Source organism: Podarcis liolepis, assembly GCF_965112155.1.
Source record: "Podarcis liolepis genome assembly, chromosome: 4".
Classification (NCBI taxonomy): domain Eukaryota; kingdom Metazoa; phylum Chordata; class Lepidosauria; order Squamata; family Lacertidae; genus Podarcis; species Podarcis liolepis.
Window position 1 is genome coordinate 74,986,593 of NC_139558.1, and position 27,890 is coordinate 75,014,482.

General features: G+C 38.5%; 1 protein-coding gene across 28 annotated transcripts in view; it reads right to left on the reverse strand.

Annotated features, from left to right (window-relative positions):
• Window positions 1–27,890, reverse strand: part of ZBTB20 (zinc finger and BTB domain containing 20) — a 493,834-nt gene that overhangs the window by 251,820 nt on the left and 214,124 nt on the right. For 27 of the 28 annotated variants that reach the window (XR_014525528.1, XR_014525529.1, XR_014525530.1 and 24 more), the window contains one exon: window positions 9,171–9,253. The gene's annotated coding sequence lies outside the window, so the exon portion shown is untranslated. Of the gene's footprint in view, window positions 1–9,170; window positions 9,254–14,752; window positions 14,840–27,890 lie in introns of those variants that run through there. The other variant, XM_083500905.1, reaches the window with a different exon arrangement.

The following is a 27,890-nucleotide window of genomic DNA, read 5'->3' on the forward strand; positions in this document are numbered from 1 at the left end:
AAACTGATTTTTTTTTATTTTTTTGCCATCTTCTGTGTCTCTAGCATCAGAAACATCTGGTCGGTTTTAGATTCCCCTTGGATTCCCAACTTCAAAGGGAGTTATAAAGAATAACAAATACATGTACTGGCACTGAAAAAAAAATTAGAGCAGCAGGAGAGAATGGTAAAATTGTCCTTATTTGACTGCTAGTGACAGGCTCCACAGGAAGAACTGTGAGAAAATTTCTCAGAGGCTCAGGCAAATCAACAGTTCTTAGGAGAGTGGATCTCTACCGTACATAAAATTTATGGGATCTACTCCATACAAGGGAGCCACACAACTGTATTTTGCTACAAAGGTCTCCTATAAAACTGAAATACATAAATTTGTAATAGTCTTATAGTCGTTCCTGCTCCTGACATTGACGCCCCCTCCCACCCTGGGCTTAAAGCTTTTGAACAATATAGGACGCTTTAAAAATGTGACTTATTCCTAGTAACTAAGGCAGAAAGAGCTAACCCCCTGCCCCCGCCCCAGATAAAGCAAAACAAAGCTAAGGAAATGTATCTTTTGCTGTCTTGGCCTATTGGTTACAGCAGGTTAGGCAACTGACTGCCAGGACATGTTATGGTTTGCTCTGTTTAGAGAAAATTCGAATGTATTAATATTTCTCATACTTAGTTGTACGAGTTAATGTAAAACCTCAGCTCCAGAAGCAATCAATTGCAAATAAATGGCAAATTCCTTGCCATTCCTTCTCCTGAGAGTCAGGGAACCTTAGAGATAGCCTGGATTATAAAGGGGTGGGTGGGTGGGGGCAGCTGAAACTGGGTAGGGGGCGTTCTAGTCCAAGACTCTATTACACCATGCTAACAGTGCACTCAAGCACTGCAGAACTTTAGAATAGGAAGAAATCTGTAGCCAAAATTTCAATGCTGAAGGAAGCCCAGGGCTACAGTTCTATGCTCTTGAGATAAAGTCACAACAGAATTAAGTGGGATTTACATATGAATAAATGTGCCAAGGAGTGGGCTTTAAAGGTGCAGTTCCATGCAAAACAACAAAAGCATAAATAAAATAGTCCATAATGTTTTAAGTTATTTATTAAATCGTTTTAATAAAATTAAATTTTAATAAAATTAAAAGTACATGCTCAGTGAATGAGTACCATATCTTAGCCTTGCTTTCTATTTTCATTAAGAATGCACAAACTACAAAATTAATGTCTGTCAAACACATGGTGATAGTTTAATTCATAGTTTGCTTTAAATAAAACTTCCATAGGGAATATATTCATATATTTTTTGGGGGGGCGCATGGAATTGGTCAGCTAGAAATTCCATGGGAAAATGTAATGGTCGAATATTTATTTGAAATAGCATATTTTGGAATAAAGGTAATATTTACACTTATGGCATTTCCCATAGGATGCAAATCCTGATTTAGAAGCAACCATAGCTCAAGGAGACTGTCGTCTAATTGTGAATATTACATGAGTAAAAACAACATTCTAACTGCATTAAATAAATAATTTGATGCAAATTATTCATTAATTCTGTTCCTATAGTTGCTACAAGAATGCTTTTATTATGACATTTGCTCATCCTGTAACAACATTTGACAAACAGATTTCATTGTTTCTACAAACTTATTTTGGGGTTTTCTCCAGGGCCTGTAAATTAAACCAACCCAAGTGGGGCATCTTCTTTGAAAATTACCGTTCTAGGCATTATGCTGAACATGCATCATTTAAATCTCTGCAAATAACACACTAAAATTAGTAAGATTTTCATGAACCAGGAGAAGCAAAGAGTGGTGGGAACTATGATCCATTTCCCCCCACACACGTGTAGATCTATAAAAGACCACCACAAGGCACTCCTTAAGTCCCTTAAGTCTCCATCTTAGCCCTTTCCCAGGCTCAAGTGAAAAAAGACAATGCCTATATATAGAGATCTAATTGCCTTAATTCCTCTACAGATCCCTTGCACAAAGAACAGAATTTGTGTGTGTGTGTGTGTGTGTGTGTTTAGCGAAAGAAGTGGTTTGCACCACAGCAGTATGATCCAGTTGTTTGTGAAGATTACTGTGAGAATTTAAAGGAAAATATTTTGCCAACTTCATCCTTAGAGTAGTTAAAATGGTGCAACGAAACTGACATTGAGACACACAAACACTTCTACTTTGAACAAGATTATTATTCCTGGAGCCAACACTATCTTAGAAAAAACAATGGACTACTTATCTCATCTGATCTAGAACTTTATTTTCTCTCTGTTTCTCAAGACCAAACTACACATGACAGTGGCAGCCCATATATTTAAGTTCAGGATTGACCCAATCATGTGTAAAATGATGTGTGTGATTTTAAGCGCAGAAAAGGGGTGAGTGGGTAGCATGGCATACATTACGCTTAATACATGATTGAGTATTTTCAACTGCACACAATGTAGGCAAGATGCCACAGAAGCTATATATGAACCCCAGTGGAGTGGGTTCTTCATATGCAACAATCCTGAATCAGTGCAGTCACATTGTCAGAAACTTTATTGTCGGTTAACTCTTGTTTTGCCTTGTATTTATGTACTTAAGCCTAGACTGGGCTTTTTTTGTAATACTGAAATTATTCATGTTTGCCAAATTGATGGTTTTTGCCAGCTTTGAATTTACTGACATGTTCTGTGATTTGTATACCGGTATTTGTATTTCCAATGCTCTGTATTTTGATGTTTTGAATGTTTGCTGTAAGCAGCTTTGGGCACAGGTCATAGTCTATTGTGGACAATTAAACTTTCCTCTCAGGGATCTTGACTGGTATACCTGCATTTCTTTACAGGTAGCCTTCAACCTAAAACAGTGACTTATAGCAGGCAACATAACAAAGGCACTAAAACAGAGACAAGACCATGCAATAAACGGAATGCCAAATTTAGCCCAGGATCTACCCAACTGACATTATTACAGAACCTAATAATGTCACCCACAACATCACAGGTTCATTCATCTTCTCATCTTCCAATGCGATATATGCTATCATCTGCCAGCAATGTCCTTCTGCATTCTACATACAACCAACTGGTCAATTTCTATGCAAAGGAAGTAACTGGACACAAATCCAACATCAGAAACAGCAATATCCATAAATCATCAGGAGAACATTTTGAGCTACCAGGACACTGTAACTGACCTTAAAGTTTATATCCTTGAACAAATGATTTCAGGAGAGACTCCAGAGTGAAACCCATGAATTACAATTCATCAGACAATTCATTTCTGTCACCTGTACTCTGAATCAAGTGTACAAAATTTTATAAAGCTACATATGCTTTGTGCCATTGGAAGCTTGTTAGTCTTCAAAGTGCCACAAGACTCTTCATTCTTTTGTTGCAACAACTAACAAAGCTATCCATTTGGAAACTGATTTACTTTTGTTGGTAAATTCATTTTTTTACTAGTCACGCATGCTCAAATCATAAATGGAGTCTCTCTTGGGAAGTCGCATGATCTGAAATTTTAAATATTTCCTAATTTATGTGATGAAAAATTATGATTTTTATTTTTATTTATTTTGTGCTAATTAATGCCTTGCTTAAAAGTCAACCAAAGAGATTGACGTGTACATAGCTTTATTGTAAAACACCGTTGAATGTATGTTAAGAGAACTATGACTTGTTTCAGCTAAATGAACCTATTTAAAAAATAGAAATGCAATCCAATGTGCTTCACAAAATTAGATTATAATACCAAACACATCTGTATTGGTTAAGGAAGTGCTACTTTAAATGGGGTGGAATGGACTTAACCATTAAATGTGTACTGAAAAACTATACTATACAAGAAACCAAAAATTAAGGGAGAGAGAACAGAAATACCCAGTATTGCATCTAGTGAAACTGGGGAATACAATCTTTAAAATAAAATAAAATAAATAAAATAAAATAAAATATAGGCCTTGTCCTGCTGTAGAACCTTGAAGACTTGATCATAATTATATTGCTAGTTAGATTATGTTTGTGCTTAGATCTGTGCTCAGTAAAGGTTCTCTGTAAAATATATTGCAGGTTTGCAATATATTTTTAACTAGAGTCAGCCAAAGACAAGCAAACACTTACAGAATTGCACAGTGTGCAAGGAAGGTGTTCCTACTATCCAGAAAAGTGCAAGTATACAGGGTTCTTTCTCCACAGTGTTCACAAACCACCTCTGCTGGATCACAGCCACAGGCTATTATAACCTTCAACATGGTCAGGTAGGCTTGTGTCCACAGCCTCAAAAGATAAAGCTCTTGACATTATCAGGCTATCTATCTAATGAAGATCAAGAGCCTCATCAAAAGAAGTAGCTTAAGTACCTCAAGTGAACACCACTGCACACAAACAGAAGCAAGTCAAGGGAACCATACAATTTATTCAGATGAACAGGGTGCATTTGGGGTTCACCCTTAGAAAGATTTAATAGTGATATTGCAATGGGATCAGATGTAACATATGCATTTTCTCACTGTGCTGAAGCTACATCAGAGTCTCTTACTTCTGAGTTTAGCACTGTAGTGATATATTTGTCAAGCTGGTCTGGAATTTGGCCTTCTTTGCCTTAGCTAGCTGTAGCTGGACATGAATGACTCATTATCCTGAATAATTCCTTGTATGTAACCGAAATTAATGACATTATGTGAGCTTTAAAGCAAAGTTTGATTTTATGATTAATTACCCATGGTCTGTTTAGAAAATAAATCAACACTGTGTGCACCATGAATATCTGTGGCCTCATCTGAACTTTACTTTCGTCACTTGATAAATAAGCGACTTCTGTCTGTGATGTAGTTAGTGTTCTAGATATAAATTATGGGGACATCTTGAACACAATATATGAATCATGCACCCTTGCTGTTCTAATTTTCATGACACTGCCCTACAGTACATTACATTAATTTTTTTTAAAAGGAAGGTACTTGAAATATACTAAAAGAATGAGATGAAAAGCCCTTTACCTAAAGGCAAGGGGGGGTGGGAACCTCACAAGCCTACAGCACATCGTAGGACATGCAAATATAACCTTATTCCATTTACAAAATAAATCATCTTACAGAAATGGAAAATTATTAAAATCATGAACACAAAAACATTTCCTTAGCTACAATATAGATTCAACTACCACACCAGAACTCAAGCTAAAAAACAACAACACACAAAACCAGAGAGCTGCAAAAGGGCATCAACAAAATATCACATCTTCGTAATTAGTAACAACAAAAAACCTATTAAAAAACCTCAACAGACTATCAAGGAAATCAGTTCTCAACTAGTAAGTACCTTCTGAACAAAAAATAATTTTCTCTCTGTTGTATGAATGACATTCTGAACAGTATCGTCCACCAACTTTCAGTTAGTCACCTGCCCAGGGCAGGAAGCAATTCTTTCCATATGAGTAGTTTGCCAGACTCAGTGACACTTCAGTACATACAAGAGAGTGGGCCATAAAATGTTTGGTGAGTTGGTAAAATTTTATACTACACTGCTCTGTTAAAAAAAGAACCTGAACTACAATGCCTCTGATTCCTTTAGATAGACCTCAAAATAGCAAAGTAGTAGATCTTTACATGAAAAATAATAATCCACAAGGGTCTTCTGTTTCTCTGACAGATAAATCCAGAGGAATATGATACAAATGATGAGGCTGGCTGAATCATTACGTCTAGAAGGAGTACAATTAAGACAATAGTAATAAACAGCCATTTTTAGGAATAGTGGATTAAATTCTCTTTCAACATATTCTTCCTTAATCAAATGAGATTGGTCAGGAAAATACAACTTTTCTACACTATCATTTATCCATTGCTGAGAATAATTCATTGTACTGGTCCTACTGATCAAAACAGATTTTTAATAAGCAAGCCCTTTACCAAAACAAAAAACAAAAACGTCTTCAAAAATATTTTCCTACTTTTATCAACATTAGTAACATGACTGAAATCCTTTTTTTAAATTATTTAATAGGAAGAAAAATGTATTTGTTTTTGCCATTCGGAAAATAATTAATGTTGGGCATGGGAGGGTGTGTGTGGAAAGGTGATGTTTTCAATCCATACATCCAGAGATTCGGGAAATAAAGAGAAATGGACTCTGCAGAAGTCACACATTTTCCTGGGAATATAATGAAAGGAAAAGAGCTCAATGTGAATTCAAAAGCCAAAAAGAGAGAGATCTGAAATAGATTGTCTTCTAGTCTGAAGCCATTTTTTAAAAAATAAATAAATCCCAACAACCTAGGAATGAAAAAGACAACATTGTGAGCACTCTTCACTTTCAACCTTTTCAGGTTTAACCACACATGTCAGGAGGAAAGTACTACTTAGTCCAGCAAGTTACAAAATTCAGGTACCAGGCAATGGTTACACAACTATTTTTAATGTGAATTTTCTAAAATAATGTAACTGAAGATTTTTCAGCTGTTGTAGAAAAAAAACCCCTAATGTTACTTGTACAATTTGAGATCTTTGTCTATCTTTTGCTTCTGAAAATTGACTAAATATATTTATCCACTCTTCTGGAGGTTGCAAAATTATAAATTAATAATGATGGCAATTGGGTGGCCTTCTTTGGGCAGAATTTGTTCTTTGTATTCTTTTCCACATCATTTTTCATAGCTTACCATATACTACTTTTGCTATTAAGATCAAGTTGGCTTTCCTGTCTCGTGGATATTATCTAAACTCAGGCAGCAATAATAAACAGCATAAAAAATGTAAATAATAACGACAAGTTCTGATGTTATGTTCATTTTATGGTACTCAAAGACCCCTGAATTAGACTGCAACTGGATGTCATACAAATATTTTCTGCTTACACCAGTCAAAAATCTAAAGTCATTTACTGTATCTGTATATTCTATCTAAAGTATGAGGGATCAGCTTTTCATTTATTCCACTAGAAGAGGCAAAAGTGTATACATATTAGGATGTATACCTGTACAGATCCATTTTACTATTTAAGGTGTCATTGCCGAAGTTGGTACTTCATGCACTCTTTTCCACTGTTTTAATGGACAAATTGTAATTTACAGCTGCACAAATTTTCAGAATCTCTGAAACCTTGGATATTAATTAATTTAATGGTCTGATTATTTCAATGTTTTCTTGTACCTGCGTCATTCTAATTAGTTTTACTAATTTACCCACTAAGTGCTAGTAACTCCATTAAAGTTTGTGGTTACTGAATCTGGATATCATTTTTAAGTGCAGCATTATCTAAACACCTAAATGCAGAAAAGACACACAAGCAATCTATCTGTTGATAATTTTTGATAATATTAGTCTTATTTCATGGCCTCTGACCTGGATAACTTAAGGTTACCAGATTTTTTTCAGTGAATCCGGGGACACTTTTCAACTTCCTACTAAATAGATGGATTTTGTCAGGGAACTGACTTGTAAATCCAGGGACTGTCCCCGGGAAACGGGGACGTCCGGTAACCTTAGGATAAGTTTTCTCTGCCCAGTACATTCCCTAAACTCATGAAATGACACAGGCAACAGTTTGAAAGATCCAAGAAACAAGAAAATCTCTTTTTTTTTACAATTCCACTCTTTTTCTTAAGTACAGCACACTTGCTTCAGATATAGCTAACTAAGATATACAGCCAGTGATTATTTACAGGAATTTAATTTATCTCCACCCTACTGTTATCAATAGATTAAAAAGGGCATGCATTTGCCATTTACAGGCATGACCAATATCACTTTCCCAGAGTCTACTCCCTCCAGACTTCTAACACTAGATCCAGATACCCGCATGAACTTTTTCTAAAATTGATTTCCAATCAGAAAGGGCAAAAAAGGGGGGATTTATTAATTTAGTCCTCAATACAATTAGACGGGGGGAGCATTATAAAGTGCTTTTTGCACCATTTATTTTGAACAGCTGTAGTACTGAATCAACTCTGTCAGGGAGGACAGAATGCTTAAATCTGGCAAGAGCCTTCTTTCATTCACTGTGCATTGTCTCACTTGCTGACAAAACTCAGGAAGCCCCAAAGCCGAAAGCTTTCTACTGACCCTGAAAATTTTAAGTGGTATTCAAATGTACCCAGGAATTCTTGTCCTTCTTTGACTCAACAGGCCATTTTCCATTGACATCAAAGGGAACAGAATCGGGAACTGAATGAAAAAACTGAATTAAGCAAAACAAGAGGTGAACAAGGTGGACTTCCACAAGAGCTCTTTCCATCACTAACTATATCCTCTTCAGCAGAGACAATGAAAGAAGGCATCTCAAGAGTCGAGTTAGGGCTGATTGATAGAATCCAGAACAAAAACTTTTTCCTGGGCTACGCTATTTCAAACGGCAGGTGGGATTGGGGTTGTGCATCTGAATGTTCATGCACAGTACATAACTTTCAAAAATTATAGTTTTCTAATGTTTCAACTTATATGCTTGAGTTTGCCTTTAAAATATTTAATGTAAGTATCAAAACAGAAACATGACCCCCTAAAACCCCTACTCAGATACATTTAACTCTAAGGAAGGATTATATATTGTATTGGCAAAAGTTTGCTTGACAAATTAAATACAGTTTCATAATGCATATGTGTAAAGGAAAGAGATATGGTTGCCTGGCATTTGGAATTTCCTGCAATATAGTGACTAAATTATACAGGTGAAGTAGGGGTTAGACGGCGTTTCCATGCACTGCTCTGGTTCGCCAGAAGCGGCTTAGCCATGCTGGCCACATGACCTGGAAGATGTACGCCGGCTCCCTCGGCCAATAAAGCGAGATGAGTATCGCAACCCCAGAGTCGTTTGCAACTGGACCTAAGGGTCAGGGGTCCCTTTACCTTTACCTAGGGGTAACGGGGGGGGGGAGTGGGAAGGGATAGGTAGTACTGTTTCTGCTATTTATGAACAAGGAACTAAAGCCCCAAGCAGACAAACAAACCTTCTCATTAAAAGTGTGTGTGGCACACACACACACACACACACACACACACACACACACTGCCAACAGTAAGTATTGTAGCATGTGTCTTCTCACCCCCACACCAGCCAGTGATGTGGGGTGGGTAAGCAGAAAGCAAAGGACACAGTAGCATCACATCACAAGATACTTGTTACATGAGGATACAGTGAGATACAGAATGGAGGCAACTCTGTCATGCAACATCAAGTTTGGTCCTCAATTTTACAACTTACCTTTTTATCTCCGAATGGCTTTCATTAGTCACATGAATCTCCCAAGTTCCATCATTCTGGAACTGATTACAGCACGACGGAAGCTATTCAAGAGAAACACTGAGTTAGAGTGGGGCTCCATATTGTATTTTCATACATATAAAAATAATAGAACTAAATATGTGTGAGAGAAGGGAGGGATCAGTCTATGCTTTAAACTTGCTCATCCTACATAGCGACAGTTGTAGCACATTTTCTACATATTCAAAAGAAATAATGATTTATAGTAAGTTGATCAATGGGTGAAATCCAACCTAGAACTGAGAGGGTGTGTGCTAATACAATAAGCCTCCTCCTTTCCTCTACCATGAACCTCCAAAATCTGCTCCAGGGAGGTTGGGAGACTCTGGACCACAGCTCCCACCCACCCACCCAGTATAGTTTGTAGTTCAAAATATCTGGAGGGTACTAGTTTGGGTAAGGCTGATATAGAGCCAAACCATACTTTCAACTGAAGCTCCGCCATGTGATGCAGTTCTCAGGTGTGCTAATGGCACTGAGATACTTGCAATGGTACAGTCAAGGCTTTTAAAAACACTCAAGGTCTCACCTGAACTAAGATTTTGTTCCATGTTTAAATCCACAGAATCTTTCTCTGTTACTTATTCTGTTTTTAGGGGAAATAGAGTAAAACTATTGGTTTTTACACGCGCAGGACTTCGCGTGAGAAGCAGGCTGTTTGAAATTGATGCAAGTGTGGACAATTTAGATTCAGACATTCATGATCATTGTTGTCCAAGAAAGTAACAGGGGAAAGTAGAAATCAATGAAGATGATAAAAGTTAATGCGGTGGTTGTTTTGTGAGAGTAATCTACTCTAGCAAAATGCAGCTAGGTTCATTGTTTGAGTCCAATACCATTTCATAGTAGCAAATCCAAAGAGCAGATATGACAAGATCAAAATATGATAAGCACAACACTTGGAAACTCACAAAACACACAACACAGAGGCTTTATCAGACATCCAATGAAAACCGCTTTTTTAACCAATGCAGAATTTTCTACCTTATTTTCTTCATCAATTGCCATCTAAAACTCTGTGGTAAAGCCCACCGGGTGATCAGTAGAAGCAAAAAATTGAGAAATCTATACTTAAAGAAATGGGACAGCTGCCCCACACTATGTTGCAAAGCTAGGGTTATTATTAATTATTTAATTTATTTAGAAATTTATTTTAGGATATAGTAAGAATTCATGTTTTGCTTCTGCCCTCCAAATGCAAAAATAAAATCCAGTAGAAATATATTAAGCAAATAATGAAAGACACTGAATCTTCTTGCTTAATTGCTCTTCAAACTGCTAGAAAGGTTATTTTCTTACCTTACACTGCGTCTTCTGCAATCTGACAGTGTCATTCAGTCAGTCATTTTAATGTCAGCTACTCTTTTATTATACAGAATACAAGTAATAATGAAACTGTGCTGATCTGCCTGCCTTCACTCCATATAGTGTCTATATTTATACACTTATGCTTCTATTTGAATCTATATTTATCTACTTTATCTGCCTACAGTGCATCTGTTCCTCATACACACAGACAATATATATATACACACACTTACAAATATATATATATAAACACACATTCCACTGCACTTAAGAATCTGCATGAATATACATCATATCATGCTTCCAATAGCGGCATCAGGAGCACAATAAAAAAATTAAAATATGCATATGACTAAATAATTGTGTGTGCGTGCATGCACACACACACACAATAGCCTATGCCCAGCTGAGCAATGAAAAGGATTGTCTGGTCTGAATGAGCCATCTTATGTATGGTGGGATTTGGAAAGTGTACTGAGCTATAGGCTAATTGTTCTTATCTTAAATTCACCCTCTGTTGCAATATTGGATTGGGTGCAAAGCAACAGCTGTTAATTCTTTTACAGCAACGTTGGGCAGTTATTCTGAATGAGCCTCATTGACACAATGCTGTAAATACTGGCACCCTGCCTGCACTGTTGCCTCCATGTTGTAACATTAGCAGAACTACACTAACAACCTGGAGGTCATTTCTAGAAACAACTTTACAATAGAGGTGCCATTTTTATGGGGGCAGTTCCAAGTGTGATCATAGCCTGTGGTGCAACCCTCAAATTGCCTCTTCATTACAGGCAAAATATGTCAGCCAAAACCATAATCAACCCATCACTGGCAAAGTGGTCATTAACATTCTTAGCCAACCAAATGTAGTGCATTAAGATGTGCATAAACCTCATAACAGTATGACTGTCAACCTAACACTACAAACACATTTATTATAATAGAAGATATTGATAAAGCTATAGGCCATACATTACTCAATTATCATATGGCTATTCACCTAAACTATCCAGACTATGTTGTACTGAGTAACCATATATAACTGAAATGTTTCGTATGGCTATGCAAGTAGATTCAGTACTGGGTTGTTTATTATTCTGGTGCATCATTTATTTATTTTTGTTTAGTCGTTTAGTCGTGTTCAACTCTTTGTGACCCCATGGACCAGAGCATGCCAGGCACTCCTGTCTTCCACTGCCTCCCGCAGCTTGGTCAAACTCATGTTCGTAGCTTCGAGAACACTGTCCAACCATCTCATCCTCTGTCGTCCCCTTCTCCTTGTACCCTCAAACTTTCCCAGCATCATTAGAAACTCAACATAAACTCACCAATGCAAGGTACTCCCCATTATTTTTATGGTCATAATTCAAAGTCAAACCTAATGAAGCTCTATTCTACCCTTGGGTTTTTGTGTCTGGACTATCTTACCTTATTTATCTAAGTATACTTTCCATTTAACAGGTTAATTACAGTTTTACCCATGCCCGTAGCATAACTATTTGTGCTGGTGTCTGATAGGCAAATACCCTACCAGGAGATCCTCAGGAAAATCTTTTAATAAAATATGACAGAGACCATGAATAGAATATATCATTTTAAGGCTTCCTGTAGTTTTCAAAATACCAATTTAACGTTCTCATTAGATCTCAGAGAATCTCAAATTTTATTGAAAACAATCATAGATAGCTGCCCTTAAAATTACATGGATATATCTGAAATTGAGGATATATCTGAAATTGAAAACATGTGCAGGGACTGGAAACAAGCAATTGTGTTTTTCAGCCCTTATGTTTTCCAAGTTTATATATACATCAAGATTTGTCAAGGGAAGTGTAAAATATATTTGTGCAGTCTTTTTCCCCCAATTATAGGGTATTTACTTCCCATTAGTACACAATAATTGTTTTTTTAAAAATCCAGGTAATAACTTGCCCACTGCATATTCAATGTACTTCATTTTAAACCTTTACATTTACACTATTATTTTCCAATTCACTATTGACGCCATAAAAACATTTTTGTGTGCATGTTTTCACAGAACCTGTTACCACTTCCATGGTACATTTTAAAGGCATTCTACTTTACCTTCTGATCAATATTCATGGCCCAACCTATAATCTCATGTATCCTTGTGTGTAAGTCTCTTTCAACCTAGTGAGACTTAGCAGCTTCCGGACTAGGGTTTATTGTGCTCCTCATGTATACAGTGTCCATATAACAATGTTGGCATCAAAAGGATGGGTGATATTCCTCCCTCAATTTAATCTCCCTCCATTTAATCTTTTCCTCAGAATATATGGTAAGATGGGGGGGGGGCTGTTGGCAATTACCCATTTGTGATACAGGAACAACCTGTTTGCCATATTAAACCCTATTTTAAAATGGAAGCACTTTAAAATACGCAAAAGAAGAAATTGAAAGGCAGCAAATCTCCATTCATGATGTTGTTGGTAGTGCATTGCCACTACATTAAGGTTACCAGACGTCCCCGTTTCTCGGGGACAGAACCTGGATTTACAAATCAGTCCCCATACAAAATCCACTGACGTTGAAAAGTTTCCCCGGATTCATTGCAAAAAAATCTGGTAACCTTACACTACATTGCCTCCAAACCAGCTAACGTTTGTTATGATTAAGACTCACCAACACCAATGGAATATAGCTGCAATTAAGTTAAGCAGCATTGCTTTCATAACTAAGTTTAACTGGAAAGACTGTGAAAAACGTTCCAGATTCAATCCCTGGTGCCTTATGCAGGGCTCAGAAAGTCTCTTGTCTGACACTCCGGAGACCATGGCTTGTCAGTGCAAATAGTTCTGAACTAGGTGAACCAACAGTCTGTTGGTTCATCGCCTTATGTCTTATGGATTGGGTCAACTGTCTAACACAAAGAAGTCCAAAACAGTCAAGTCCAACACAGGGAAGTAAATGCATTTTACTGATTTGAAATTGGAATACAAGATTAAAGTAGTGTGACTAACAACACCTAGATTTTGACATGGGCTAATTTAAAACACAGTAAGCATATTATTTCAAAAATTCTTTCTTAAAACAACAACAGCTGTGAGGAGATAGGATTTTATCATTAACTAAATCTCATCCCCACCCCCCAAAAAGCAGCACGTGCAATCGTGACTATAACTGTTCAGTAGTTTATTACTGGACAGTGGATCAAATATTATGTGCAGGATAGCATCATCAAAAAGTACTATTCTGATATAGGCACCTCAAGCACTTTCATATTACAAATTGCTACATTAATTTAGAAGTCTGTACAAAATAAATGTGCAACCATTTGCAACTTGATAAAATACATACACAAAACCCAATTATATTTATATAGGGGGGAAATGAATTTTCCAAACTTAAGAAGCAAATACTATACAAATTCAAAAGGAAATAATACTAATTAAATATCTGGCAGTGAAAAGAAATCAGAAACAACCTGAATTACTTCAAGAGGTGCAATGTCTTAGTACACAAATACCTTTTGCTTTTTCACAAATTTTTGTTAGCTAATTCTCGCACACACAAATATATCACTTTGAAATAATCTTTAAGGTTTTATACATTCCCTGCATAGTTTATCATTCCCATATAAAAACATTTTGGGGCGTTTACAGTGCAATCCTATGTGTGTTAACTCAGAATTAAGTCTCACAGATTTCAATGAGGCTTATTCCCAAGACAGCATGCAAAGGGCTGTGTTAACCTCAATAGAACTTATTTTTGAATAAAGGTGCTTGACACTGAACTGCACATGTAAAGCAGAAACACACATGAACCAGCTCTAATCAACAAGCCATATTTAAAAAAAATAACTTATATTCTTCTGTAAGGAGTGAACAAATACACAGCTGATTAAACATAAATTGTGCAGATGCTACTTTTCATTTTCCACAATGCTGGATAAGTAGTAGTTCTGAACTGGCTTGTAATAGGAATAGCAAGATTTCTAACATCTGAGATGAATGATACCTATGTCATATCACCCTTCTCCCCCCCCCCCCCATCCAACCCCTATCCAACATTATCTACAAAGCACAGGATGTCAGCATTTGGGTCCCCATCTGGAGATTTCTCTCCTAAAAGCTAAAAAAGGAAACCTCTTCCAAATTTATCAGTAAGCACAAATAGCAGAGATTTGAAAGACATGACAAAAGGATACTCTTCCCCTAGGTCATTTAAAGAGTATATTAGAGGAAGGCCATTACCTAGATGATGAAAACCAAAGCAGCCCTCTCAGCAGATCATCCTGGGAAAGATGCTAAAATCTCTTCAACAACAACTGATCATTGGTACTTCCCAAGAAACAAAAGCTTAAGCCGAAGATATTCATGTGAAACTTGGCAACATTACCACATCTCTAGGCACTAGCAACTCTCTCATGTGCCCAATGATTTTTTTTTTTTTAAATTTGGAAAGAAAGCCAACTGTATGCTTTCAAAAATATGCTATCCCACTAATGCCCCAGCCATTATACCCTCAACTGTTCAGAAGAAATCAATTATAAAAAGCAGTAAGAGAAACATTTGTCAACATCAACAACAAAGTTTTGCACCCCTAGGAATCTCTACAGTGACAGAATTTCATAGTTTAGAATACATAGCTTTTTGGAAAAACGAAAACCCCCACAGATTACAGAACAAAAAGTTCCATTTGAAACAGAAATATCGACAGATGAAGTTCAAAATGGTATAAAGGACCGTCCAAATGGCAAATCTCCCGGGTGTTTGCAATGAATTCTATAAATCTTTTCAGGAGCTTCTTGTGCTTTGAATACTTGAAATGTTTGATCAGTATCTTGAGCTGGGAAAATAGCTCTTACTAGCCCTACTCCTGTTTGGAACCTGCTACAAAGGGACTGAAATTCTGAATGCTCTCGTCTAGATTATACTAGACCATTACTGAGAGTAAGAGCATGCTGGTGGGCAAATTAGAAAGTACCAGTTCACAGTCTCAGTACTAGTAACAAATATGACATTATTCCAGATAAGAAATCTATATCATAACATGGGGGTGGGGGAGGGATTCTATTACTCATTTATCAAAGCACAAAAAGCAAGCAAACTTTGCCTTTTCCTGGTATTGTCTCCCATCAGTATGACAGTTCCATTGGAGGATTCAGGCAGGGGAAACCAAACAGACGTCTCCAAACCATTGCACAATTTCCTATTACAATTCATACATTTGAAGGGCTCCCAACATGACACGCAGACTAACACAAGGACCACTTTAATCACCTGTAAACTCCCCCCCTGATTTCAGCTCCTTTTTTGAAATGGGGGTCTAATTCTGCACATAAAGGTGTTCCCTGCCGTTTCCTGTGAGGTTTTTCATTTACTAGTAGGAATGGGGGTCCACTGCACACAAGGAAAAGTTTAACCTTTCCCTGCTGCAATCGGGACAAAAATCACCCTGTAGTACAGTTTGTGACGGCGGGGAGGGGGGTGAGGAAGGAAGCCCCCATTAATGCAAACTGGAGTTTTTTTTACCACTAGTTACTGTGTCAGAGAAGCGTCAACTTTTGTTATGGCAGGAAGAGTTAAATATCTCCTACTTGCACACTGTCGTCCTGATTCAAAAAGAACCCCGCTTCCTATGCTTACATTTTAAAAATACATTTTAATAATATATTTTAGGAAGCCATCTCACATTTAACTTCATGTATAAGTCAGGCCCTGAAAACACTGGGAAAGTTATTTGTGTGGCTTCTTCTCCCTTGGGTGTATAGGACACAGTGTCAAAGATTTTCTTGTACTTCAGACTTCCAATAAGGGAAAAAAATTCTAGTTCTTTTTATACACAACATTTTTGCTTTCCTCTGCAAAGGGACACTCAGCGAACTAAAATATCTTAGAAGTTTACAGCACTATATTTAGCTTTAATGTAAATATGTCTGAATTGGAGATGATGATCATTCAGGAAGTGACAGCCAACTTTTCCATGTCAGTGGTACTATGAGAAGTTCAAATAGCTAGAGGTTCACAGCTCATCCAATTAAATTATGAATTCTAAATTGAAACATGGAACAATTGTATATAGCATGGAATGATACCAAGAATAAAGAGCATTGAGATTCCAAAGTCAAAAATAAATTACAAGCCGTCAGAACTGGAAATTCTATAACTGGGCAGCTGTAATTTGATATGTTTGGAACTGGCTATGTTGTACAGAAATTCGTAACAGCCCCACATGGCAAGTCATGAAAGAATCATAGTCTCTCCCTTTCCAATCTGATTTCTCTCGAAAATATTCTATACTCCAAGGCTTTTAGCTAAATGACAATATACCCAAAGCAGGGACATAGCCCTGGGTACAGTTTCTTATGTGCAGCTAGCATGCTTTCCTCTAATACTGAAAACTCCCCAATTTGAAAAACAGACTGTCACCATTTTTTGTCTTTAACATGCATATAAGAATTAACCAAGTGTACCCAATCTCTATTTGGCATTTGGAAATCACACACTCTGCAGCAAACATTGAGAATGAGCACGCACGGATAAAAATACTTCATCCAAAGTATAGGCAAACTATGTAATTCACTACTACGAGATGTAATAAAGGCTACCAATTTGGATGGTTTTGAAAGAGAATTAAACAATTTTATGGAGGATAAAGATTACACTGAACATTTCTAATGAAGTCAACTGTAGCCTTATGCCACAATGAATTCGATAGTTGTTTAGCTTCTACAAGTTTCTTAATAAAGTTAAGTTTGTCCTGTATTTTTCTTATTCTGACTGCACAGTTGTCAGGACAGTCTGCTTTTCCACTGTATATTAAAGAAAATACATATTTCTTGGAATGCCACATGAGGGAAGAGAGCTCACCCAGTTTGGCATAAGAACATGGACCATTCTTCCTGCTTCACCAACCCATGAGGAGGATTGCTCAATGTCCTGGAATCACCTGGTGCATCAGGCTTCACCACACTTTGAACAAAATTGTGGACAGCAGAAGCACACTTGCCCTGGATAGCAGCAGTATGTGACATTTGGGATATAAGTGGCATACCAATGCAAGAGCCTGCTGGATCAGGCCAATGGCCCATCTAAAGCAGCAACTGGCTTGTCAAGGCCCCGTGACCTGCAGTTCCCTAGTGGGTAATAAACACAGGGACACGAGTATTTAGGTTTATGGGTTTAAATAGGCCACAACTTTATTGGTTACAGATGTGAGCGGTTTGGCTTAGGCATTGGGTGAAGCCAAGCTATATCTTGACTCCTGCCCAACCGCAAGGAGTCCATCTAAGAGTAAACCACCAATAGGGGGAGCCCTATGACTTACATCAAATAGGGGCACCCCGAGAGATTTCCATTTGGATCCGGTGAAGGGTGAGAGAGAAGGGGGCCCCAGCTGCATCACAATTTAAATTTCCCATGGCCACACCCCCACCAGTGCTGATTGGACAGCAGGGCAACCCCTGGGCATGGCCATGCCAGTGATGTGGCCAAGACAGCATGAGGGGGGCATCAATCTCCACCCCCGCCAGATCACTGAAGGGGCCTAACCTGGCCATACCCAAGTTCTCAAACCTGGCCACAATGCTGCCCGCTGGAAAAGGTGAGCGGACTCACAGTGACTCACTGTTCTCACAGTGGCCAATCAGGTACCTGTGGTAAGTCTGAGAGCAGCACCTGGGTGCAACAGCATTCCCAGCAAATGACATTTAACATGCATGCTGCCTACAACATGGGCAGCCTTATCCTCATGAACAGAAATTTAATGAGTATAATAATTAAGAATTGTTCTAATCCTTTTTTTAAAGATGTCCAAACTGGTGGCCATCACTACTTTTTGAGTGATGGCAACAGTTACTTGGATCACATATCACCATGGGCAACATGGTGGCATTATCTGCTTGCACAGCTGGGACCAGGCAGCAGCTCTATGAAACAATTTGGGCAGCTGGGTAGTGATAGCAAATTTGTTCTGCATTTCATTGAGGGGTGGTGGCAACAGCAGTACTGCAACAGCAGCCAAGGCAATGGAGTCCAGGACAGCCCTTTATTTAAATTTACTCTGTTTTGCTAAGACAAAAGAAATATGACTTAATTTTAACATTTTCATCTTTTAGAAAATTGCCATATTAAACTGGAATACAAATGGTCTGTCTCAATCTTAACAAAAAACTGTGAGTGTTCCACAGGCCAAATAGCAGCATCGCTTTTTAATAAAAATTCAGCTTTTTCTAATTGTGATATAATGTTAAACATTCAAATGAAGATTTTTAGCATGTTGGTTTAATGTTACTAGTTTAATAACACGGTATTTTAATTCTAAAAGGCATTTATACTAAATGGTAGCTTTGATTTCTTAAGTGCACTTATTCTATCTTTAAGAAAACTTTTGATTATAGTGGTACCTTGGTTTACGAACTTAATCCGTTCCGGAAGTCTGTTCTTAAATCGAAACCATTCTTAAACCGAGGCATGCTTTCCCTAATGAGGCCTCCCGCCGCCGGTGCCCTTCCACCATTCGGATTCCGTTCTTACACCGAGGAAAATTTCTCAAACTGGGGCACTATTTCCGGTTTTGCGGAGTTCGTAAACCGAATCATTCTTAAACAGGACTGTTCTTAAACCGAGGTACCACTGTACTGAAATCAAAATCTCTCCAAGGAGAACAGCCAAAGTTCCATGGAAGAGCACATCCTTGCATGCAAAAGATCTCAGGTTCAATCCTTGGCATCTTCAAGTAGGGCTGGAAAATACTGGTTGGACATCATGTAAAAATGCTACCCATCAGTGTTAACAATACTGGTCTAAATGGACTAACAGTCTAACTCTATATAAGGCAGATTCTAATGTTCCCATTTAAATCAACACTGAACTGCCAAAGGGATCACAATTCATAGCAGAGAAAAACAGATGAAAACAAGTTAAAAATATTTTTGGTTTACTTTCAATATAACAAGAAACTGGTTTTATCACTATTCTTATAGAAAGCATTAATATTGCTAACAGCAAAAAAATTGGGAACGTGGTGAGAGCTTCTGAAATAAAAATAGCATAAGGGATTATTTGTGTGTGGTTGTTTTTTTGGGTTTTCGGGGGGTTTTTTAGTATAGTATCTTGGACCACATTAAAATGAAATAACTGGTCCTGAGTTTCATGAGGATTTTAAGGCACAAACTATCTTCCTCAATTATCTGCCAGTTTGCTTTACTGTAATCTCATATATACTGTACTATAAAACAGGAGGTATATTGCTGTCTTTTTATTTCTTTGTTTACCAAATACTTTGATATTTAGTAAAGTTACATACTGAAAAGGTCACTAATATTTCTAAAACAGATTGGATAGTATCTGGTAAATTTCCTTGAATTAACAACAATAAATGGGGGGGGGGGTTTCTAGTTCATTCTGGAGAAAGCCCATGCCACAAATGCAGCATAAAAATGAATATAGAAGATGGTAGTTTTTCAACATGAGAAGAACAGCAATGGATGGCAGTAATTGGTTTAATAAGTAGGATGTTGCTTTTTTGCTTTTTAGTTCCACATTTAAATGAGAGTTGCATGCAACTTGCCTTTCCCTAGAAATGTAAGGCTAGCCATCCTTAAAAAAGTGTAAATAAGAGACACTTTAGAAATCTGACACAAATCTACCTTATAGTTCTTCTTCATCAACTTCCTTTCCTGATCTCAAATATTTATATATATATTCTTTTCTTTTTAAGACTTAAAACACAGTTTACTAACATGATATATATCAGTTCGTTTCTGCAGTGTTCTTGCAATCATAGGTCTCTCTGCGAGAGAAAATAATTGCTCTGCTTGTTCATATTGAAAGGAAGCTTTTGAGAAACTAATCTCAAAGAGACCTAAAATGGATGGACCGAAGAGGGGATCAGAAGAGGGAGTTAGGAAAAAAATATGCATGAATGGGATGCTTTGCATGTACTTATGTGTGGATAGATACATGGTTGTGTGGATGTGAGATATGGACTTAGTCCAGACAGGTGGCTTATAAATAAATAAAATAAACTGAAAGGAAAGTAAAAAGGTAAAGGGACCCCTGACCGTTAGGTCCAGTTGCGGACGACTCTGGGGTTGCAGTGCTCATCTCGCTTTATTGGCCGAGGGAGCCGGCGTACAGCTTCCGGGTCATGTGGCCAGCATGACTAAGCCACTTCTGGTGACCCAGAGCAGTGCATGGAAACGCCGTTTACCTTCCTGCCAAAGCGGTACCTATTAATCTACTTGCACTTTGACGTGCTTTCAAACCTCTATGTTGACAGGAGCAGGGACCGAGCAATGGGAGCTCACCCCATTGCGGGGATTCAAACTGGTGACCTTCTGATCAGCAAGCCCTAGGCTCTGTGGTTTAGACCACATCGCCACCCGCGTCCCTGAAAGGAAAGTAGCTGTTTGCAACTACTAGCACAACTCGAATTTATTTCTGTGATCAGAGCCAGTATCCAAGATTCATATTTTCCAAGTCAGTATTGTATTTCTCAAAGATTAGTATCTTCCAACATGTCTCAGCTTAGTGTGGTTCAGGCCCTAGCTCTCCCCACAGCGGCCAACAACAATGCCAACACCTCCTCCCACTCCAAGACTGGCACTTATCTGGCTGCCAGACCCATCTCCCTTGCTGCCTCCCAAACCAACTCTTGTGTCATATCTTAGAATCACCATTTGGATCATAACTTCTCTCCTCCCTTCCCCATGCCCCTCAGTCTTTGGGTTAGGCCTCCTCTTCCCACCTTGGGACCTCTGCAGACTCAGCCAGTCCCTGTCAATCCTACTGGGGTCTGCAGGTAACATGCAGGTCACATGCTGGCAAAACAGACCCCTACACCTAGCTAGAATACGCCCTCCACTCACTAGCTGTTGAGTGGAGGGTTCAATTCAGCTCAGTTGGACTGCACATGCATGTGTTCGCCTGCTGGGAAGAAGCACATGCTGTCAAACTGCACCACGGGGCTGTTTGAAAGCCCTCTTGCAAACAGCCTTGGGGTGTCCTTTGCAGAAGCTGCCTGCCTCTCTTTCCTGTCCAATAGTCCCAACCCTGACAGCCCTGGATTACTACAGGCAGACTGATCCGGGGTTATCTGGGGTTGTCTTGATCTGACTCAGTTGAAGTTCAGGTCTGCTTGAATTGCTCAGATTTGGTTTGGACTTGAGGCTTCTGTTGAATCTTGCTCACAGCCTTAATAGTTTCAAACCATTGCAACTTGAAACATTTAGGTCTGCCATTTAAGGAACAGAATACTGCCAACCTACTATGCCACTTCAAAGAGTCAACTTAGCACCTTAATGCCTCTTTTATTTGTTGCCTATTAACCCTTCAGTAGTAGAAACTTCTTCTGACTTAGAGAATTAGTAAACAAGCAGATGCACAGATTAAATTTCAGAGGGATACTAAAATCACATGATTCTTGTTAGAACTCTTGAATTCAGTTTTGTGTATAGCTTTCTAGCTGTTGAAGTTACAGTTTTGGCAGCCCTTGCTTCCTAACTCTGCAAAGCAACGTCTTGGTGACTGTGCTTTGACCATTGAAAGAATTGCTATTTTGGATTTGTGATATGGGCATTTGGTATGATATTATTCAGAGAGTTTTCTATTATAAAGTACTATAAATCATCCAAGCAGGACCTAAGGCTTTCTGCAAAGACACTTCTGTGCTCAAATATCATTTTCTTTTTTTCAGTTTAATAAAATTGCTGCAGGGATGAGACAAGATAGCAAACAGATTAAAGAATTTGTGAACTCAGAACAGGGAGATTAAATTACTGTCAAACACAAGCAACAAGGGGGAGCCCTATATGACAGTGATGGAAATCTCCCCATAAGTGCCAATTCATGTCTGGTTAACATGTGTGATACACATGGAGAAGGAAATGCAGCTGCAACTTAATTGTGCTGTGAAATATTCTATGGAATTTTATGTGAACATGCTGAACAACTTCAAGTGTCAGTATAGCCAAAATGCAGAAATATATTTTGAAAAGACTGGCAAAACGTCCCTTGCTAATCTTTCAACAAACACTAGAATTTTTTTTCTGCTATGTCTGGATTTTCTTGCTGCTGTTAATACGTCATATTGAGTTAAATTTGGACATGGCTCCACAGGTTCCACATATACATTACATGCATGCGTGCTGCCTGGCACATAGCAACAATCATGAGCACAATTTTAAGGCTAGAAATGAGATAAAAAATTAAGCAGCAACCCAGCACAGACAGGCAGAAATGGCAAGAAGAAATCTAGAAAAAATTCCGGTTTAAGAAAAGTTTTTTAAACTAAGAAAGCTATGACCAACATCACTTTTGCATGCAGAGTATTCTTAACTGGCCTCTCATTTAAGGCTATTTGAATTAGTATTGCAATACTAAAACGTGGAACATAAATCCTGTTTATTTGCAGTCTAATGATCTTGGGGTGGGAACTAAGTTTAGAGACTCACACACTTTGTGATTTCACATACTGAGCTCAAAATATGAGGCTCAAGACAGGATTCATGTCTGGTTAACATGGTTAATGTTTGGCCATTACCAAAATGGTCACATTACAGAAAGGTGATCAGGAACAGGAGATTTGAAAGGGACAGTTTGTTAGGTTTTCCATTACATTTGGAGATGCAGTCTTTTGCCTCTCTAGGAACATTCTGTATCCTATTAGGCAGCCCCACCTTAGAATTGTTCTGTAGATCCTCAACTTCCAGATTAGTGACAATACACACTACCCTGGGCAATGAATATTTCTTTGAGTTATTTGCATTACAGTCAATAGAGAACTAAAGTCCGCATGTAAGAATAAGACAACTGACTTGGTTTCTATATCAGAAACAAACACATGCACACCGTGGAACGTGTTTTTAAAATAATGGCACATATCTATGCATACCGAGCTGTTTGGCATTTTATAACCCAAAGGGGAAAACACAGTCATTTTTAAGTATGCAAAACTGCTTTAGTGATTATAACAGAAACATGCATTCTATTTCAGTGGCCAATGCCTATTGAAATGTATCACTTTTCTGACTTTAAAACACATTTCGAGTCAAACCTAAAAAAAAGTTTGCCAGACAAAGAATATTGGTGTTATTTGTGAATGCTATTTTCTATCTTGTAGTAAAGAGACTGTCTGACACAAAATGTTCCAAAAATGCATAACAAGCTCTGATCCCAATTGCTGTGAAGTCCCAAATTAACTCAATGGAAGGCAATTATATGCACCCAGGTACATGAGATCAGAATCAGATCCCAACCGTGGTGTTGTGTGAAATCCTATTTTTACTGTGTTAAAGTTATCATTTACCTTGTGAGATTTCACACGATGAACAACCATTGCTTCCTTTATTTCCAGAAAACTCATTATGGCAGGTAACATTTCTCCACAGTGTAGAAACATAAGGCATGTTGTGGGCTGGGTATTTTTTAAATCATTATTTAAATAGGGCATTTGGTTTCAATATAAGACCTAAATGCATCCCAACACAAATGAAGGGGAAGTGGAAAGAACAGAGAAAAACCATAAAATAACTCACTGGCTTCAGGATGTTTTGTCGTGGCATTTAGAGGACCCAGCTAGTTCACCTTCCAAAAAACATTTCAATATACTTATAAAGAGGAAGGCAGAGAATGAGGAACTTGATCAAGCAGAGGTTATATACTTCTTTTCCTTTCTTTTGATAGCATTACTTCTTCACACCAGCAGCTTAAATAGTGACACAATATCGCTGCCACTTCAGACTTAAAGCTGGCTGAAGAAATTTTGTTAAAACTCGGTATGATTTACAAGTTAAACCTAAGCAATCAGACGCAAAGCACCATTGGCTTCAATAGAGCTAACTCTTAGGATCAGTGCTATGCATCGTTACCTAATAAATTGGGTATTGTGATATGTACTGCTGCTCGTGTGTGTGATTACTGGACTAGCAAAGCTCTCTATATGGTTCCCATTGGGGTATGGCTACAGACTTTCTGGGGAGCATGGCTACAGGGCTTTAACAATTAACTCTTGCACTTCAAAATGTACCATTCTACTACTGCAGTGATGGCCAACAGTGGCGTAGCGTGGGTTGTCAGCACCCGGGGCAGGGCAAGTAATTTGTGCCCCCTAACCCGTGGATTTGCGCCCCCTAACCCGTGGATTTGTGCCCCCTAACCCTAACCCCCAGATGTTGCGCCCGGTGCGGCCGGCCCCCCCTGCACCCCCCACGCTACGCCACTGATGGTCAAACATGGCCCTCCAGCTGTTTTGGGACTACAATTCCCATCATCCCTGACCACTGGTCCTGTTAGCTAGGGATGATGGGAGCTGTAATCCCAAAACAGCTGGAGGCCATCACTGCACTACTGTGTACATGTGTGACCATATTTCTCTCTGTCTCCCCCATCTGTCTGTCTGTCTGCCTCTCTCTCTCTCTCTCTCTCTCTCTCTCTCTCACACACACACACACACACACACCACTGAATATCAGAATCTCAAGGGATTTTTCAAGTTATCATCCGCATACTTGTAACCTGGCACTATTCTAGCCTTCATGTACAAACAGGGAGACAAGAGATCCTCTATGCTAACACTCTTATCCTAAGAATAATCAACACATACAATCAGACTCTAGAGTTCTTGTTTCTTTGAGTCACCCACAACTGTAGATTTTTACACAGAATCTAAGATACACATTTAAATACATTTTGTTCATGTTGCAAAGGGTACTCATATGGGAACTATTGAGTAGGAACTTTAAAAAAGCCACAAACCTGCACCAACCTAAGATTTCCCATGTGAACGGGAAACAAAATAGGTCCCAACACATGAGCTGCAGAGATCTGCTCACTCTGTATCTTCAAACGCATTGTGATATTAGCCATCCTGATTATTGTCTCTATAGGCTTCTTTCTATATTCAGCAGCTCAAGTTCCCAGCTGACAGAAGGGTAATCTGAGGACAAACTGGCAGCTCTGGAGCTGTATTTCCTGCTCTTTGCTGAATTTCAAGTAGATTCTAGAATTTTTTTTTCCAGGGTTTGTGGTTTAATTTCCTTTGTTGTTGCTTTAATGTTCAAAGCAGAGAAAAGAAACAACCACCAAACTTTCTATTAACATACACCAAGAGCATGAAAAGCAAATGTTGACCTTTAATACTCTTCATGTATACATTTTCCAGAACAGCAAAAAATAGTCCCAGGAAAACTATACAAGGCGGCCACACCAGTATCATTTCCCATAAATTGCTTAGAATGTCACTGCACATCTTGCCCCCAAACTTTCTTTCTACGAGGGCTAGAAACTTACTTATTCTTTTTGAAATGAAATTTCAGAATCTGGGGGCCCTGCCCAGGGCACCACTGGAAACCTTCATGGGTGTCATGGTGCCAAGTTGTTGACCTTTGCTGTAAAAGGTCTGACATGCTACCTGTGCTACTGATTTTACCATGAATAGCATAGTCTTATGGGCCACCATACAAAATGGCTGACATTATAAAGTATAGCGTCTGATTATTTTCCTCTACGATTTTTGCATTTGGCACCTTATTCCCGTTCATGACGCAAAAGAAGTCTGAAGCATCTTCACGTGAACCACTACTTGGTACTAATTTTTGAAATGCACATAACCAGTATCCCTTGTACTACAGGCTAGAGAAGTATGATGCAGTAAAAACATACAGGTCCTTTCACACCAGCCGAGTATGCTAACCAAGGAGACTATTTAGAATGCTCTTGGACCCATACGAGCAAGTCTTACTGTCTGTAATGTTTTAGCAGCTCAAATTATAACACATAAGATGGAGGATTGTCTTTCAAGATGTGGTTCCCCATAGCCAACTTTTCCTGTTCAAGTTGTACAGTACTAGTAGCTGCCTCAGTACTTTCAATTGGGATGTTCTCATGCCCTGCCTATGCCTGTATTTTCTGTCTCTTTTGAGGCAGACACATAGGGTGCTAATTGTCCAATGTCTGATGAAGTAGTGTCTTCAGAATGTGCCTCAGGCCCACTAACTGTCTTCTGCTTTTAAAGTAGTTACAGATATCCGCAGCTAAAGAGACAGAAACGGGTCTACATATTTGCTTTCTCTGTGTAGCAACCATATATAGAAAATCCTTCGTGTCTTTCTTTTAGCCTTAAATCAATCAAAACATTAGCACTAAGTTTCCGATTCCCAAGAAAATGATATTTGCTACCCATTTCCTGAGAAGCCTGCCAGCATTTCTGTTTTCTATTCTTCTGGGTTACCTTTGGCTTCTATTCTTGGTTCCCCTCAAAAAGCTGGACCAGTACCCAAAGGTTCTCATCTGATGACTGAAGAAGCATCACACAAAGCTCATTTCTTTATATTATTATTTTATTTCTAGGGCTTCCAAATCTTGTAACATTTGCAGAAGCAGAATAATTAGATCAGCATCTAAGGACTCATATAAAAAGGTAAAGAACCCCTGGCAGTTAAGTACAGTCGCGAACGACTCTGGGGTTGTGGCATTCATCACACTTACTGACCGAGGGAGCCATTTGTCCACAGACAGTTTTTCCAGGTTACGTGGCCAGCATGACTAAGCCGCTTCTGGCGAAACCAGAGCAGCGCATGGAAATGCCATTTACCTTCCCACTGGAGCGGTACCTATTTATCTACTTGCACTTTGATGTGCTTTCAAACTGTTAGGTTGGCAGGAGCTGGGACCAAGCAACGAGAGTTCACCTCGTCGCAGGGATTCAAACCTCCGACCTTCCGATCAGCAAGCCCTAGGCTCAGTGGTTTAGACCACAGTGCCACTCACATCCCCAATGACGCATCTACACAGCTGCAAATAAAACATTTTAAATGTGCTGTAAAGTGCAATGTATAAATGTGACATTAGATGGCGACAGTGAGCTATGCAAAATTCAATGTATTTTTCAAACTGTTTTTTAAAAAGCATTTTCACAGCGTTTTTTATGTGTGTGTGGATTCCAACTGAGGAAGGCTCTTCTCTAGAAAAGTGCAGTGAGTGTGAATCTGGCATAGAATTGATTTTGAGGTCACTCCAAATCTTTTGTTGACTAGCATGGTATGTGTAGGTGCCCCTCTTGCCCTGTGAATGCCCATAAGTATACTTCTACAGAATGTCAGAAGCTGGAGAAAAAGACAGGGAAGTAGTACCGTCACAAAATTTTAGTTGCCTAGCTGTATCAGATTTAATTAATTAATTAATTGATTGGTTGCGTCTGAAAGTTTCAGAGCAGGGTCCATTATAGAAAAGGCACTTCTTCTGTGTGTATGTGAGAGGAAGAAATCTCTCTTCCAAAATGAAACCTGCCAATTGTTGTTTTTCTGAGTTCTTACATTATCTTTCTAATTTATTTGGGCCATAATTTTTAACCAACAGGCTTTTTGATTGATGAATCTAACCAAGTACG